The following is a 16,496-nucleotide window of genomic DNA, read 5'->3' on the forward strand; positions in this document are numbered from 1 at the left end:
CTCTTTTGGTGACGTCACATCCATCTATCGCCAACAGGGATAGTAGGGCCAAGTGCGTGACGTCAATTGAAAGAGTGCATGCTCATGCCTCCTGCTATCTAGGTGGCATTGCTGTGGCGCTCGTCTTCGAGTGACGTCACGGGAATAAACTCTATTAGGTAGCATGCAGGTTTTCTCTCTCTATCTCCCTCTTTTTTTTCTCTCTCTCTCTTTTCCCTGTGGTGGAGTGCCACAATTTGTAATGGAGCTTTTAAGAACAAATGAACGACAACCATGATACCGTTTCTTCTACTAGCCTCCTGCGAAGCCAACTATATATGCTCTTTAATTTGAGCTCCAAATCGCGGATCCGTGCAACCTGCTATCAGCATCATTGGAGTCGTGACTGGATCAAACGCGCGCTCTCGTTCTCCAGGCTTGGGAGAGGCAAAGATAAAATAGGGCATATGGGTTGATACAGAAAAAATTATTCCCCCTTCAGGGCGTACATTGGAACGACCTTGCAGTATTGCATTTAGAAACGAGCTTTAATGCCGGTACTGAGAGCTCAGCAATGAACGAAACCAGCCATCGTAGCATGTACGACTGGCCACTCTAATACCGGAATGGGTACGAAAAAAGGAACGGAAACCAACGCAAAGAGGCACAGACAGAGAACAATTATTGTTTCCTGTGTTTGGTTGTTTGTTTGTTTGTTCTTCTATTTTTCGTAGCTAACCTTTTTCTTTTTTTCACCCACAAACGCGTTTTGGAGTAGCCAGTTCTGACTGGGTCGGGACTAACCTCTCCATATTTTTCCTTCCTTTTCCAATCCAATCCAATCCAGAGAACAATAGAAAGTATTACCAAACAGAAAAAATAAATTAAATAAACGCAATAGACGTTTTGAATTGAAGTATAAAATGTGCAACAGACTAGGAGAAAAGAGTGTACTTCAGTATTTTCGTGAACAAAGTCCATTGTCTTATGTAAGACCGAATGCACGTGACCAAATGGAGCCAACCAGATGCAAACGCCAAATTGAGTCAGCATCGTAATGTGTTCAGTGAGCACAATATTATCGTACAAATACTATTGCATTAATAGTATTACTGCCAGTGATGGCCACTAACTACTTCTACAGTAGTTTAACTATAACTACTAACTACTTTGTGATTTTAGTAGTTTGACAACATCTACAACTACTTAACGTTGTCCACCAACACCAATCCCTTGTAGTGTTCTTGGACACCTAAATATAAATCACAAACAATAATAAACTTTGGCTCAAGCCAGTGCTACGATCGTCAAATACAAAGCTTGCGGCGGGATTCTTTCTGTGCCTAGGCGATAAACTAAGTTGCAGAATTATTTCACAGCAAATGAGGCTTCACTAGACAAGCATTAAAAGTGAAGATTTAGTACACATGCACGACACAATTGCTCTGCACCTCCGTTCTCATCAAACAAGTAGCTCGTCGGAAGCACAATCGTGCCGTAAAGCTTGCGGCAAAATCGATAGTAGTTGGCGCCTTCAGTACCCTAACTATTGTAGTTAACTACTTAAAATAGTAGTTTAACTACATGTAGTTAACTACTGGCCATCACTGATTACTGCATTAATTACATAAAGTTACACTGTTACTAATATTATCGTGTGCTTAGGTATTTAACAAGTACTACCGTATTATAGCACCTCTATATGCTGGCATTCTGTTACCGTAGTATTATAATACGCCGTTATTATGTTAGGGAATGTTAGTTAGCAGAAGTCTTTCCTGGCTAACCTTTCCTTTCTTTTTTTACTTAATAAACATATACCCCCCTCCCTTTGGGGAGCACCCAAGTAATGTCTCGCGATCAATAAATGATGATGATAATGATTCGAGGTCTATTGGTGAAAAAGCCACTCGGGCTCTAGTAAGCAAACTACACAGTAATGTGACGAACCTATAGTTAAAACTTGAGATGCTCGTGTTAAAGGAACTTCTGTGTGTGGTGGTTTAAAAGTAGACATGACGGATAAAAGAATAATTGTAAAATCACAATTCACTGAGATACCGATGTCCTTAAATGTTTATGTTTCCCTCTAATAAAAGGAACAATAGTAGCATCATCACCCAGCAAAAAGGTCGGGTGAGGAGGGAAAAGGTGCCCATAAAATTGAATGAAATGATACTGACGATAAACTTCATGCAGTGGACAGTTGATGAGAATGATCAATAAATGTAAGGGGCAACAAACAGCTCGTGGCATCAAGCACATTTTCAAACCGCTTCGCTGGTCAGTCGAAAGAACTGCTGAGTGGCTAACACAGGCTGGGGCTCTTGTTCTGCAGCTATCAGATCGCAATCACTGTATTCCGTAACAGTAGCACGTAGCAGTAGTAACCTTTCCACGGAACTCAGGTATAGCCGACCCTCGGCTGTGGGGGCCAACATCTCCGTGATTTTTTTTTTTTCTTCTCTCTCTCTCACCTCACCCCCCCCCCCCCTATGGCGTTTAGCCGCAATTAAATAAACCGACTAATTGCACGCTTTCGACAATCTGCTCCACTGGCATGGTCACCATGGTGAAGAGAAAGTTTCGGCATCCTTCAAGGTCAGCCGTCAAAGACGGCGACTGGAAGGACGTTTCCGCCGCTCCGGGTAGCAGAGATGAGACGACGTCAAGGAAAGGCAGACGGGTAATTGTAGAGTGCTGATCGTTATCTTGTGCGCGTATATCCTCGCTATTGGGCGCTGATCTCGTTTCAGTATCTCCATCAGAGAGCCTCCTCAGGCGATCAGCAAGTTTCTGTAATATTCTCCGATTTTCTAGTGAATGTATCCCTCGATCGTCAATCAACCGTTCTCTGTCCTCCATATCTTCGTATCTCCAGAAGCGTGGAAATTACGGCAGAAATTATTACACAAAAATCAGAGGGGAAAAAATGCAGTGGAAATTGTACAGTGCTGGACAAAAGTTTACATACCGGCGCGTTCTTTTTTCAGAGTGATACGCTAGCAGCGAATGGGAGTGTACGGACTTACAGACAGTGCCTAGGTAACCCAGTCACCTGTTTGCAAGTCCGTACGGTACCATTCGCTGCTGGCGTGTCACTCTGCAGAAGTAACGCGCCGGAGCGCGTTCCGTAAACTTTTGTCTAGCACTGTACCAATGTCTAATAAAGAATACAAGTTTGGTGAAAACGCGCCAACATTGGGATGCCACTGCTGGTGCTGATACACCAGCTCCCGTGGCGTAGTGGTTAGGATGATCGCTTTCCACGCCCACACTGGGAGGTGACACGGGTTCGAATCCTGTCACCGGCTGTGCTGTCTGAGGTTTTCCCTAGGTTTTCCGAAGACTTTCCAGACACACAGTTCCCCCTGAAGTCGGCCCAGGACGCCATACTAACCTCCCCTTTCCTTCCTGCTGTTCTCTCTCCATCTGTCCACGTCTGTACTTCGCTCATAGCCACAGTTGCTTCGCGGCGCTAACACTAATTTAAATTACTGCTGGTGCTTTTTCATTAAATCCTGTTCTTTAACCGGGACATGCAGCTGGACGTCATTGTGTTCGTCCTCTTATATTTCATTGGCTCAGCTGAAAAAAAAAAAAAAAATACAAACACTATTCAGAACACCGTTGCTTCGATGGATGATTGTGGGAACAAAACTCGAGCCCGTGACGTCATTTCTGGCTTTCTCCTAACGTCAAATCGCCAACACACTATCCCCGCAGACGAAAAGCCATTAACCGGCAACCTAGTATTTAAACCTCCTCTCCGTGAAAAAACAAAACGAGCGATTGTAGACAATCCGTGTACGCTGATATCATGCGCTGTAATACACACCGAGAGAAGAATGCAGCCAAACCACCGGCGATTCAAACCGACTTTAACGATACCGCGGAATCATTTTGAACAGCGACAGGAAGTTATTCTGCAAAAACCAACTCATTAAGGCATGAGAAAGTAGAACGCAAGGGGACGACACATATGCAGATGGTAAAAGGACTGTGTGTGTGTGTTAGAAGGTGCGGTGAATAATATGCCTACCGGTTCTGGCAGGAACTGAACATCTCTTGTTCACTGTGGTTTGCGGTACACGGTGCTTTATTGTTCGGAAACATGCGTAGTTTCTGGTATAGGGTGTGTCGTGTAGTTTGACTTGTTAGGGTAAAAACCCGGTTACAGCGATCTTTCTCGTGGCCTGCTGAGTTGAGAGCACCATTCGTTTTAGTCTTGGATTTATGAAAACTATATACAGGGTGCGTCATGTAAGACAGACCAGAATTTTTATGAAAACCCTATGAGAGCAGTATAGACGTTGTTTTTGCAGTTGTGTTCTATACGGCAGGCGGCATCCTCTCGAAGAAAGTGTGCAACTACAAGATGACTCATTACCTAAAATTCATTAATTAACTTTTTAATTATGGGATTTCGGGCAAAAGCGAGATAGCAGATTGATAGACAATCCTCGTTGAACACCATTCCACGTTTAAAAAATCCTGAAACACGCATGGAAATTTTAGCGCACGTGCGTGTTTCAGGATTTTTTTAAACGTGGAATGGTGTTCAACGAGGACAGTCTATCAATCAGCTATCTCGCTTTTGCACGAAATCCCCTAATTAAAAAGTTAATGATTGAATTTTAGGTAATTAGTCATCTTGTAGTTGCACACTTTCTTCGAGAGGATGTCCGCCTGACCGTAGAACTCAACAGCAAAAACAACATCTATGCTGCTCTCATAGGGTTTTCATAAAAATTCTGGTCCGTCTTACGTGACGTACCCTGTATACCAGCTCGAGTGGCCCTGTATACCAGCCGAGACCCGGAAGTGACACGGGCTCGAATCCCTGTGCTGTCTGAGGTTTTTCCAGGTTTTGCTGCAGATTTTCTATTCGTGATCTCCCCCTGTCCCCCACTCCTTCCTGCTATCCTCTCTCCATCTGTCCACATCTGTACGCCGCTCATAGCCACAGTTGCTTCGCGGCGCTAACACGAAAGTTTAAAAAAAATATTCGTGATCTACTTTTATTCATTTATTCTTGTGCCTCTACAAAAGGGACATGAATCTCCGACGTGGCAGAGACACATTGCGGGCACAAATCTGCAACGCAAATCAATACAACAACCAAACACACTAAAATGTCGGCACAGTTCCCCCTGAAGCCGGCCCAAGACGCGTACCAACCCACCTGTCCTTGTCCTCTCTCCATCTGTCCACGCCTGTACGCTCATCATAGCCACAGTTGCTTCGCGGCGCTAACACGAAGTAAAGAAAAAGTTGTTCATTGTGATAAAGTTAAACTCTTGATTATATTACCTTTACAAACGTGGTTTTTCTTTTTCTTCTTCCTCTCTTCTGTTCTTTTTTTAACGGCTACGCCTTAAATTCAACGCCAACGCCGAAACGCGCGCAGCTGTTCGATATACAGGAGCAGCTAGGACAAACATTTCTATCGCAACTCTACGGCCGCCCAAAGAGCGAGGAGTGGTAATTCATAAGCGTGATCCATATCCTGGTTTTCTCAATGTAATCAGAATGCAACCACAGCATAGCTCCTGCATTTGGGGTCGGCAAATGGAGCTTTCGAAACGGTTGTTGAGCGAACGTTTCTGTAACGACTTCTAATATTTGATATACGCGAGATAAACTTGAAAAGCTATGGCTGGGCGATTAGACGTCCGTTGCGATACGCGCTATAGGATCGTTGGGGCGTCTGGCGATTGCACGGCGATTGTGAGTGGCAGAGAAGTTTGAAGTGCGTTGTGAAAGGCGCCTCCCAGTGTTCTATTGTTTGTGAGCGGCGTGAGTGTGCATAAACACGGCATACAGGGTGACGTTGCTCTTTCTTTTAATGCCAGCATTCGATACAACCATGGTATTAATCGGTTAAAGGTACTGTAAAGCAGCAGACAGGCAGTTTATGTTGACAGCGTAGTTTAACTGCTTGTAAACCTATAGCGCAACAAGAGAGAATCACGACAGGGAACGCTTCATATTTTTAATTTGCTAACAAAATTGAGACATCCGGTGGGAAATAATCCCAATTCGTCAAGCAACAGTGATCTATGTTCCCGACTGACTTCTCCTGACGGCTACGCAGCCGATACGTAGCCGACTTCTTTTGGTATAGACACAGTGCTATGGGTATGCAATGAAGTTTTGCCGCCGTACTTCACGAGCAATGCGCAGTTGGTGGCGACTTCGACACAGTGTTGCCCGGAATTTTCGCTTTCAATTTTCCAAGAACAATTATGAGCGCAATTGTGACGTAAGAGCACTGAGGCTATCGAATAGATAAATTTTCTGACGATTGCAGCTCAACTACTTTGCTGCACCTTTAATGCTAGCAGGATTGGAGGCGGCTCCACGCTATATTTTGTTAGGGTACATCCAGCCATTCATCGAAATATTTGTATCGTTTTTTAAAACGTGTTTCAATCTCTCGCGTGTCTTTCGACTGAGAACGCCGTGGTAACCCTACTTAGTATTCTGCGGTAGATTATCCGCGGCACGGATAATTAATTAAAAATATGATAACCTGTTTCAATAAGAAAAAAATTGGCCACGTCTTTGGGCATTGTGCCAAACGCGTTCAAACACGGTAGCGCACGGTGTCGGAATATCGCGAAGTGGCGTACCGTTCACATAGCAGACGACAGGGAAAGGCGCTGACGTAGTCGTCTGTTAAGTGTCATCTGCTAAGTGCGCAGTACGCCACTCCCGACATTACGGCACCGTGTGAATGATCAACATATAACACAGGGCGGAACTTCGTCTGCGTGATCAGTGTTTTCGCTTTTTCTTCCACTGGAATCTTCCGTGAGGATGTCGCTTGTGTGAATACACGGTCGGTTTCCACAACTGTTACGGGCGGACGTACACGGCTGTCGACGGTGGTGACCTCTATAAAGCTATCGCCGAAAAAAGACCGTTGAAAACTTGGCGTCCGAAGTACCGTATGTACCGCACCAATCACCGGATAAGATTCTGAGTCGTGCACACTGCTATTGGCTCCGGTAGATATACTATACGATAGCTTCACGTTGACGTCATCAACGGCCTACTAATTTTTCCATGGCTCGCATGGAGGTCATCCTCACTAGAAACTTCATTCCAGAATCTCTACCATTGAGAAACCACGAAGGGAGCCACTGGCCCTATAACAAGCACCACTCTCCAGAACGCGCGTAAAAGATTATTACAAAAAAAAAAAAACACTTTCTACACTTTGAAAGCCATCGTCACCAAATCGCTAAATCGGCTACGAAGCTCATCTAACCTTCAACACGTGGCCCGACAGGGTACATTACAGTCTTGTCCACCCTTTAAAGACACCGCATTTCCTTGTCTGGCAACGTACACCCCAATGGTCACGACAAACAATTACTTGCATTTGCATGGGTTCGACTATTTAGCCCAGCATGCATCCTGCGGAGACGCCTTTCCTGTAGCAACTGTCTTCGAGGCTATTTCAGGAGCAGCCCTTTGTAGAAAAGTACGCGATGAATCGTATAGGTTAGTCTTTCCTTTCTGCTTGAATGAAACTGTATACGGTCTATTATGCGATGTTAAACGGGACAGGATGGCAGATGTCTTCAGTAAAGTAGAAACACGAAGGCTGTTTTGTAAGTGCTTTTAGTTGCCTTACTTTAACGCCTTGTGCAATGACATTACCTGGTCATGAAGGGTTCTTGCTGTCACTGTTGGGTTTACGCTATGGACGTTACGCGGCTTTGATCATTACTCACCCATCACCTCCTCATTTCAATCACATACTGACCAGTGTGCCCTTGAGTAGTGAGTCACAAATGAAGTCACGAATTTTCTCATTAATATAGTCACTTGATGTGCTTATTGCCGTTGTTCTTATATAGCTCTTTCCTCGTTGAATGTCGTGTACCGTCGAAAAAAGGAGGAAAAAAAAGAGTGTTCCGTCAGAAACGGTGGATTTAATGGTGGATTTCCACGATTTCCAGTGTCAACAGTTTCAGTCACTGACATGCAGTTAGCGTACCAAGTATGTGCGTATTCAAGTACATGTTTTGCACGTATGAACCGAAATATCACGTGTTAACCCTTTGATGCCCAAATTTTTATTTTTCAATGTAAAGATATACAGCGTAAAACTAGACTTCAAGAAGCCCCAAAGGCAACGTCTGGCGTCTAAAAAAAAATTTACCTTTACTCTGTCCCGTACAAACAAACGTTGCTCCCGAGCAACGTTGGGCACATATGGCTCAAGCAAGGAACTGTACTTCTGATGTTACTTCACGTGAAACAAGTGGAAACAGTTGCGATTTGGAAGGAGACAGAGGTGCATCTTGCACTTTCCGCAATAGAGAAACGTGTAGCCGGACTTGCAATACTTGCACCTGTTCTTCTTCTCGCCGTAAAGGGGCCAGTGATGTGCTCCATCGTACCTAACATCCTCATTTGGTCGTGGTGTCCTCGCGCGGCAAATAGTTTGGTTGGGAGGTGTCGCGCTTTCAGAACGACTCATTCGTGGCTTTGTCCCAACCAGCGCAAGGGCTTGCGCAACCTCACGTCGAAAAGCCAAGAGGGACATTTTTTTTCCTAACAGAGAGCTGTGCACAGTGCCGCTTGTATAACAGCCATCCATTCACGATGGAGACATCAAGAATCCAGAAGAATATCCGCATGTACCATTTTTTCGATTTATGATCTGTGCGGTAAAGCTCAATCAGCATGTCTGCGAGGTCCACTCCCCCCATGAAAGTATTGTACTCCTTCACAGCAAAAGGACGCGACACTTCCACTGTCTGTTTCTCCTTACTGCTCCATCGCTTGCAAAAGTCACTTGGTTGGACCCCCGCATAGCTCGACACCAGACACACAGAGCTGTTGTCGAGCCATTTTATGACCACAGTGCCTGTTCTCTCGTCCATGCGGTAGTCAACAGCGCCTCTTCCTTTCTTCTTCATCTCTGTATCCGAAGCAAGGGGACACTTTTCAGTTCGGTCGCTCCTCACGGTTCCTACACAATGGATGCCTTTGGTCTTGAGCTCCTCGACGAGGCGCAGGCTCGTGAACCAGTTGTCAAAGTACAACTTGTGGTTCATGTGCTCAGGTAAATGCTTCACAAGGTCGATGACTATGTCCCCGGAGATTCCATACCCGTGGTCCTCTGCAGTGCCCTTGCCTTGATAAATGACAAAATCATGCATTATGCCTGACGAGCCAGCTCTCGTGAACACCTTGTAGCCCCATTTGTGTGGCTTCGATTTTATGTACTGTTTCATTTGTGATCGCCCTTTGAAGGGGATGATCTGCTCGTCCACACTCTGTCGTTCTTCAGGAGCAACACTCTTCATGTTGCTTTTCAGTTTGTCAACAAGTGGGCGAACCTTGAACAGACGGTCGTGGCCGTCCGAGTCACGGGGCTTTGCTTGAAGATTATCGTTCATGTGTAGGCACTGATGAATTGTTTCGAAGCGATTTCTGGTCATCAAGTCGGCAACAGGAGGGAAACGTGTGCCGCTCTGCCAATACATTCGAAAATGTGGCATTCGTGCTATACCCGATACAACCAGGATTGACAGATATTTTCTCATTTCTTCTGATGTCACGTTGGCGCATGTGCCATTCTTCTGTGTGGAATAAAGATTCGTCTGATAACACAGAATTTCAATCATCTCCTCGTCGAAGAAGGTTTTGAAATATTGGTACGAGCTAAGAACGTCATCAGGCGGATCTGGTAGCTGTCCTTTCCATGTTGTGTCCTGGATAGAAAAATCGTTCTTTTTCCATGTCCTTGCAGCCTTTTTCGGCGGTACTTTACGGCGCTTGGTGGGATGGACGCTGTCGGCAGGGACACTTGATGTAGATTCGCCAGTAACATTCTCTGTCCGCTCTTCGTCGGCTTCTTGACCACGAGGATCCTTTACAATCTCAAGAGGACAGAGATCTGCAAACGTTCTATCGTCCCTTGGATCATAATCCGGATCATCCGGATCGCTGTCGAAGTCAACTTCCGATATTTCTCCGTCCGGTAGAAAAAGCATCTCAAGGATCTCGTTGTCCGTGAGCGCCTTTTTTGACGATGTAATGCTCATCTAGACAGATATGAAGTAGTATGTCAGTGGCCTGGTAACTATTCCCGCATAAATATGTGTCGAAGTTACGGCAGGAAAGTTGCAGTAAACAAACAGTTGTGTGCAGTCTATTGAAAAACAAATGTGTACTTCGTCTGTGAAGTCACATACAAAAATACCCATAGACGCCCGATGTTGCTCGTCGGCAACATATATTTTCCCCGCGGATTACATAATATCTCCGAAGTGTCAGTCAAATTTTGCACTGTCACACAATTGCCTAGATCAGTATCTCTTGTTTCTATTCACTCGATCGCAGAAATAACAAATACTGGCCACGAAACATGACGATTTGCTTACCTTGGTGAATCGCTTTCAAGAAAGGCGCGAAAACCGCAGAGTCACGTGGTTTAAATGCACACGCGGGCGAGTGCTGCCATCTCTCCTTCGTTTCATGCGGTTCAAATTGTTGCTCCTGAGCAACATGGGGCATTTAGTACCCTGTATGACCCACTTGGGCGGAGAAAAAAAATATATTTTGGAGCGTTGCTCCACAGCAACGCTGGGCATCAAAGGGTTAAAAGCGAAAAAAAAAAAAAAAACGGCACAGGGACACATTAGCGGTTGTAGTACCGCATGCTGACAACCCCGGTCACCCTACCAAGTGAATATGTCCTACGAGGTCACAGTAGATGTGACGTGTTGATGAGAAAAATTTAAAAAAATCACGCCAAGGTAAAGGAACCCATTCATAAGTGGATTAATTACTGCGTGGGCAACGGTATCATTATTAGTTTCGGGATATCATTACGCCTGTACACGCTAGTGAACTATCGATAATGATCGACAGCTCACAAACCGTTCACGTAGTTCACGCGGCAGGTATTACTATTAGGAAACAACAAACCGCAGTTAGGCAACCTAACAGGGGAGTTGTATTTCCGCTGAACCTTCTAGTTCTTCTGTATACAACTAATAGATACGAGTACAATACTTGGATTGGATCGAGGTAAACTTGGTCTTGGTCGAGTCTTGGACTGGATTGGACATAAAAACAAGAAGAAAAACACGGAGATGTGGGCTCCATCAACATGAATACCGGCTATTCCATAGCTCTCGCAGCTGAGTGCTTCATCCCAATGGAAGGTAATTACGCTAAGAGAATAAGGACAAGAAATATACCTTTATAATAGGAACGCAATACTTGGCACCAGCAGCATAGCCGGGGGGGGGGGGGCGTTTGGGGGGTTTAAACCTCCCGAAACTGTACCTTTTGTAGTGCATTTGGGAGAGGGAAAAGAGGGCGCAATCCTCCTCCCACATGTAAAGTTCGCATCGAACCCCTCCCAAAATATTTTTCTGGCTACGCTGCTGCTTGGCACGAACAGGAACTATGGAAAGTCATGCATTTGATATTACTATCAGTAGCCAAAGGCTTGTGACCGCAAAAGTCAGCGCGTCTTCATCACGTAATCCAACCTGAGGCAGCCGCCCCATGACAACCAGAGGAGGGTGTCACAGGAGACTCAGGTGTGTCCCGGGCTGTGTCAGAGAGACAAACGCAGACTTCACAAAGTACAGAACACATACAGTACAAGCTCAGCCAAAATTTGAAAACATTACTTCAACCTCGCCAGAACTAAACCGGAGGTACAGAGAGTATGGCGTGTGCCACCTGTTCAAGCAACAATGCCCGCACGATGCATCCTGTAATACATCGACGCTTTTCTATTTCCAAGGTGCGTGACAGCATGCACTCATTACGGGTGTGACTCACTTCTTTGTAATCAAAGAGTGATGTATTCTCAAGGCTGTCGGTGGCATCTCTTCTAGTTTCGTTTTCAATGTCGACGGGAACATCTGTGCCAACCGGGTGTGGCCAAGAGAATCCTTCCTTTCAACGAAGGGCCTCAAGCTTCGCTATCCTTCCTCCGTGATGCGGTTCGTGCCAAGTTTTGGCTCCATAACGGTTACATCGTGAAGGACCCGGCTGGGTACAGCTTCGAGGAAGATATATTCGTCTCTTCTTCAAGGTGCTTGGTGACGAGATAATTATTCATTTCGTGAAACGAGCGAGCTCTTCTGTATTGCGAGAAATTGCAACGGGGAAAAGTGATAAGTTAACAATTTATGCATGCTATCAGTTAAATAGGGCAATATTAGCATACGATTTAAAGGGGAGAACTTGTGGAACTCTGCGATACGCCAGAAGAGGCGAATAACGGAACAACACGAATAGTTAACAGGTTTGAGGCGCGAACTAACGCCAAGGATCCAGTCCGGGGCAGGTGCTACAGTGGTCATTAGTCGCGTTATCTCCTCGTCATACTAAAGAATTCGTGCAGCCCACTCATCTTTTAAACATGAAATTGACATCCGGACGCCGACGTAATCCCCGTTGGCCATGACGTTCTTAGTATGTGACTGTGTCATTCGCGAATCGCGAACAGAGCTCACTATAAAATCTACCGCTTAAATCCTGCAAGTCCTTGCCGCAGGCGCAACTTCAAAACCTACGACGGGTTCAATGCTAAAACCCGTTAAAATGCATTAGGCCACCCAATATAGCTCATAGCGTGAGCGCATTAGATTCTTTCTATTTGGCATTGCCGCAGATATTCCCGTTATGCGACCGCCAAATGTTTTCCTCCCAGCTGACCGCCGTCGCTCAAGGGCAGAAAAAAAGAAGAAAAGCAGAGGATGGCTACCACGGAAAGCCCGGAAAGCCGTTACGTGTAGCGGCTCCAGCTGCCAAGTTCTTGCAAAGCACCCGCTGCTGTACGCTTGGCTGTGCTGTCTTGCGGTACAGCGATAGCCATTGCAAGATGATACTGTATCTCCGCGGGGTTCCGGGTTTTCGGGTTTTATTTTTCGTCGGATTCGGCGTACGTTTTTCGATGTTTATTGATTTTCACGAAATCGGCGTTTTTCGGTGTTTTTCCTGGCGTGTACATGCTTTACCGGAAGTTATCGGCGAATAGAAATCATAACGTAATTTCCGCAGGACGCTCATTCAACATGGCGCTGTTCGCCGCGGTGCCGTTTTACGGCTAACGTAAAAGTAAACGGATTGATTGATTGATTGACTGACGTAAAAGAAAAAAATCGCGATGTTAGTCCCGAGCCACTCGGGACTGGCTACTCCAGAATTGCGTTATTCAGGAAAGAAGGACGAAAAAGTAAACGGACGTTTTTCACAACCATCGTATTCCTGTATGATTTATCGATCTGCATCAACAATTTGCTAGGCGTGTGCAGAAATTTGTCTCTGTCATCATCTCTGTCATCTCCTGGAATGTCGGTCTGTATGCGATGTTTTTCGATTAAAACCGAATGAAGGAAAACTTACCCGGCGTATGTTTTTCGGTGTTTTTCGATTACAACCGAAAACGCGAACCGTAGTGATACGGTAAAAAAGAAAAATGCCTGGCCATGAGACTCCATATTATGAAAAGCCTGAGCCTGGGCGCGATTAGAGCGACGTAACGAACACAACACCCAGTCGTGTGAGTTACATGAGCCGTGTGCTCCTCCTGCCCAGACTCAGACTTTTCACATTATGGAGTTTGTCCACCAGATGACCTGCATCTATATGCATTACTCTCGCCAAGAGACAGCAAGCGCTTTACACGGAAGTTGTTCGCGGAAGGACATCTCACGCAAGCCTTTTGCCCTTCTAGGTGTCACAGTTCTTTCCCTTTGGAGCCAACTCAAAATGTTACTAATAATACATAGTACTAAGTTGTGCGCTAAGTGGCCGCTGCAGTAAGAGGAGCACATGTAAAGGCGCACGTGGGAGCACATGTGGCGCCTCTTTTGTGCGGCGTTTTCTTTTCTTTCTTTTTTTCTGTCTTTTTTCGGAATATATTTACAAAACTCGCCATTTCTCGCCGTAGCAATGGGGTAGCATTCCGCTCAATGAGCGGAAGTCATCCCCATATCATCGTCATCATGTATTTCTCTCTCTCTCTCGCCATTTCTGGGAGGTGCACCTTATAATCCGGGAGATACGGTAACTTCTTGTTACGTTTTATTTTGCTAAATTCCGATTTGCTAAATTGTATCACAAAACTACCTTTAGAAAGAGGCTTAATTCGCAGGCAGAAAAAGGAAAACATTGTTCTATGTAACCCATGTGTTCGACAGTCAAAGAGCGGACGATAATGAAATAGAACTGAAGCTACTAAGACAGATGTTTGTACAGCCAAAACTCCTACTAACCCCTCCTCTCCCCCCTTACTCTCATCCCTTCCTGCTCTGCTCTTGTCCCCACCTATCCGCGTCTATGGGCCGCTCACAGCCCCAGTTGTTCCGCAGTGATAAAATGGAACTATAAGAAGAAATGGTCGCAAGAGCTAGGTCACGAGGCTCCCGCACAAGGCGCGCAATCGTATAGGCACACATATACTCGTACGTGTTCCCTTCCGAGCTTTGATTTCATTCATAACTTCCTATCCCCCTTATCTTTAGTTGATAAAGTAGGGGGGGAAAGTGGCGGAGCGGGTGCCTGCAGTGAATGCAGATCACTCTTTAAGCGAGGGGATCGGCGGGGTCAATGGCTATATCCCTTTCACAGAGGTGCCTATTAATAAAAACCTAATGTAATTATTTGCCACCGTCCTCTGTGGCTCATTTACACAGTCACTGTATGTTGTCAGTCTTCCCGCATCTCATTAGTATAACTGGAGTGGCTAATTTCTGGGCGATGCTTATCGTGGCAACTTTATTATCGGGCTACTCGCGTGCTAGAGCTTGCGAAAACGAGCATGCGACATATAGCCACAAAAAGTAACATAACTGATCGCCATTTGGTTCGCTGCGCAGTTCTAAATGGCTATTACTAATGTTTGTTTAGTTTCACTTCATACCAGGCTACGACAGTGAAACTGAGAAGCACGTTGTCAGATACACTCCCCCCCCCCCCAAAAAAAAAAAAAAATTCGTTGAAAACTTTATAGTAGCGAAATACACGGGTTTTACATAACGTACGAAACTGGATCTAAATCTGGACTTTCGATGCCTATGCTGACACCATCTTCAGCACGTGAACAAATACCATATACCGCCATAGGGTATTTGTTCATGGGCAGCTGATGATGCGTGAATAACCATCGAAAGCTTTGAATCGCGTGTCTTACATGTGAAGTCGATGTGTCTTCTTTGAACGTGTCTCCAGGCGGTGGAATCACTGAATAACGTAGCCACCAGATAGCGCAACAAACGAGGAAGATAGAAATTGAAGCAAACTGATTATGGCAGTAAGCACTAAGTAGCTGAAACTATTTCAAATATCTAGGACTGCATTAAGCAAGACCCGATTGAACGAGAACGTAGCATCCATTATGACAGAATTTACACCATTATCTTTGTAAGTGACAACCATGTGAACGATAATGTACCGTTACCTGTACACCACTAAGAAAGTGCAAAATCTATAAGACGGAATTCACGAAAAAGTTGATTGGTGAAACAGATATTATTATTATTATAGATAACAAAGAGAAGTTATATGCCATGATGTTATAAGCCAATTCAAACTTGTGTTACTGTAATTTGGTTTTGCGCTTATTTTTGCAGCGTTTCGGGAGGTCTCAGAACGAGTACAATCCCGATCGAGAAACCCATAATCAAATAAAGGATAACTAACTTCAACGTACTCAATTCAACTGACTGGTTATGGTATCGAAATATAAAGAGTGGTACGGAAGAAAATGTTTACCTCTATAGTGCTCCGGTGCAGCTCAAAAGGGTCCAAAGGCAAACTGAAAGGAAAATAGACAGCCATCAGAATGATGATGTTTCGGTCCCAGATGACAATGATGATGGGGATGGTAGGAGAAAAAAATGGAGATGTGAGTTATGTCTTAGACTTACAGATCGTGCCATACATATTAAGTTGACAATAAGGAAAGAACGGCAACGCTTTGACGAAAACTATTTTACCGGTGCAGTTATGCGCAATCAAATTGCTATCAGGGTAGCCAAAAGAAATGTGTCGTCCATTTCTATGTTGCCGCTTCCCTGCACGACACAAAGCCGTTACTACCGCATATGCTCGCAGACAGTCACGGCGGCAAACAATGCACTCGAAGCAAGACAAACAACACGATCGCATTGACAGCCATGTACTTATGTCGACAAGTCACACCTCCGTCACCACTTATCGGCACGAAAACAGGCAGCATCGTATCCTTCGAGCCTCCCACATAAAACGTTACTTCCGTATCCCACTTATAACGAACTAGAGGCCCCCCAAATTACGTCGCCTATCAGCTTATCGATCGTCCACGAAGAACACCGGGACGGTCTTACTTCCGGTTGATGAGATTACGGCGCAAGCACCGATGCATCGCCCAGGCATGCCCTCTGCATTGTTCTCCGGCACAGATAATGACTGGAAGCAGCTGATGAAAATAAGAATCCCGTTATCAGCGGCTCTCATCTGCGACGGCGACAAAGACGCTCTGT

At 45.2% G+C, this 16,496-nt stretch overlaps 1 protein-coding gene and 1 long non-coding RNA gene across 2 annotated transcripts in view; one reads left to right on the forward strand and one right to left on the reverse strand.

Moving 5' to 3' along the window:
- Positions 1–16,496, reverse strand: part of LOC135394127 (uncharacterized) — a 123,555-nt gene that overhangs the window by 67,494 nt on the left and 39,565 nt on the right. Inside the window, exon 4 of the long non-coding RNA XR_010422772.1 lies at positions 15,748–15,790. This is a non-coding gene — a long non-coding RNA (uncharacterized LOC135394127). The remainder of the gene's footprint in view (positions 1–15,747; positions 15,791–16,496) is intronic.
- LOC135394126 (mucin-2-like) overlaps positions 1–16,496 on the forward strand; it is a 63,361-nt gene that overhangs the window by 8,105 nt on the left and 38,760 nt on the right. The window lies entirely within an intron of this gene.

This window comes from Ornithodoros turicata, chromosome 5 (genome assembly GCF_037126465.1).
Source record: "Ornithodoros turicata isolate Travis chromosome 5, ASM3712646v1, whole genome shotgun sequence".
Classification (NCBI taxonomy): Eukaryota; Metazoa; Arthropoda; class Arachnida; order Ixodida; family Argasidae; genus Ornithodoros; species Ornithodoros turicata.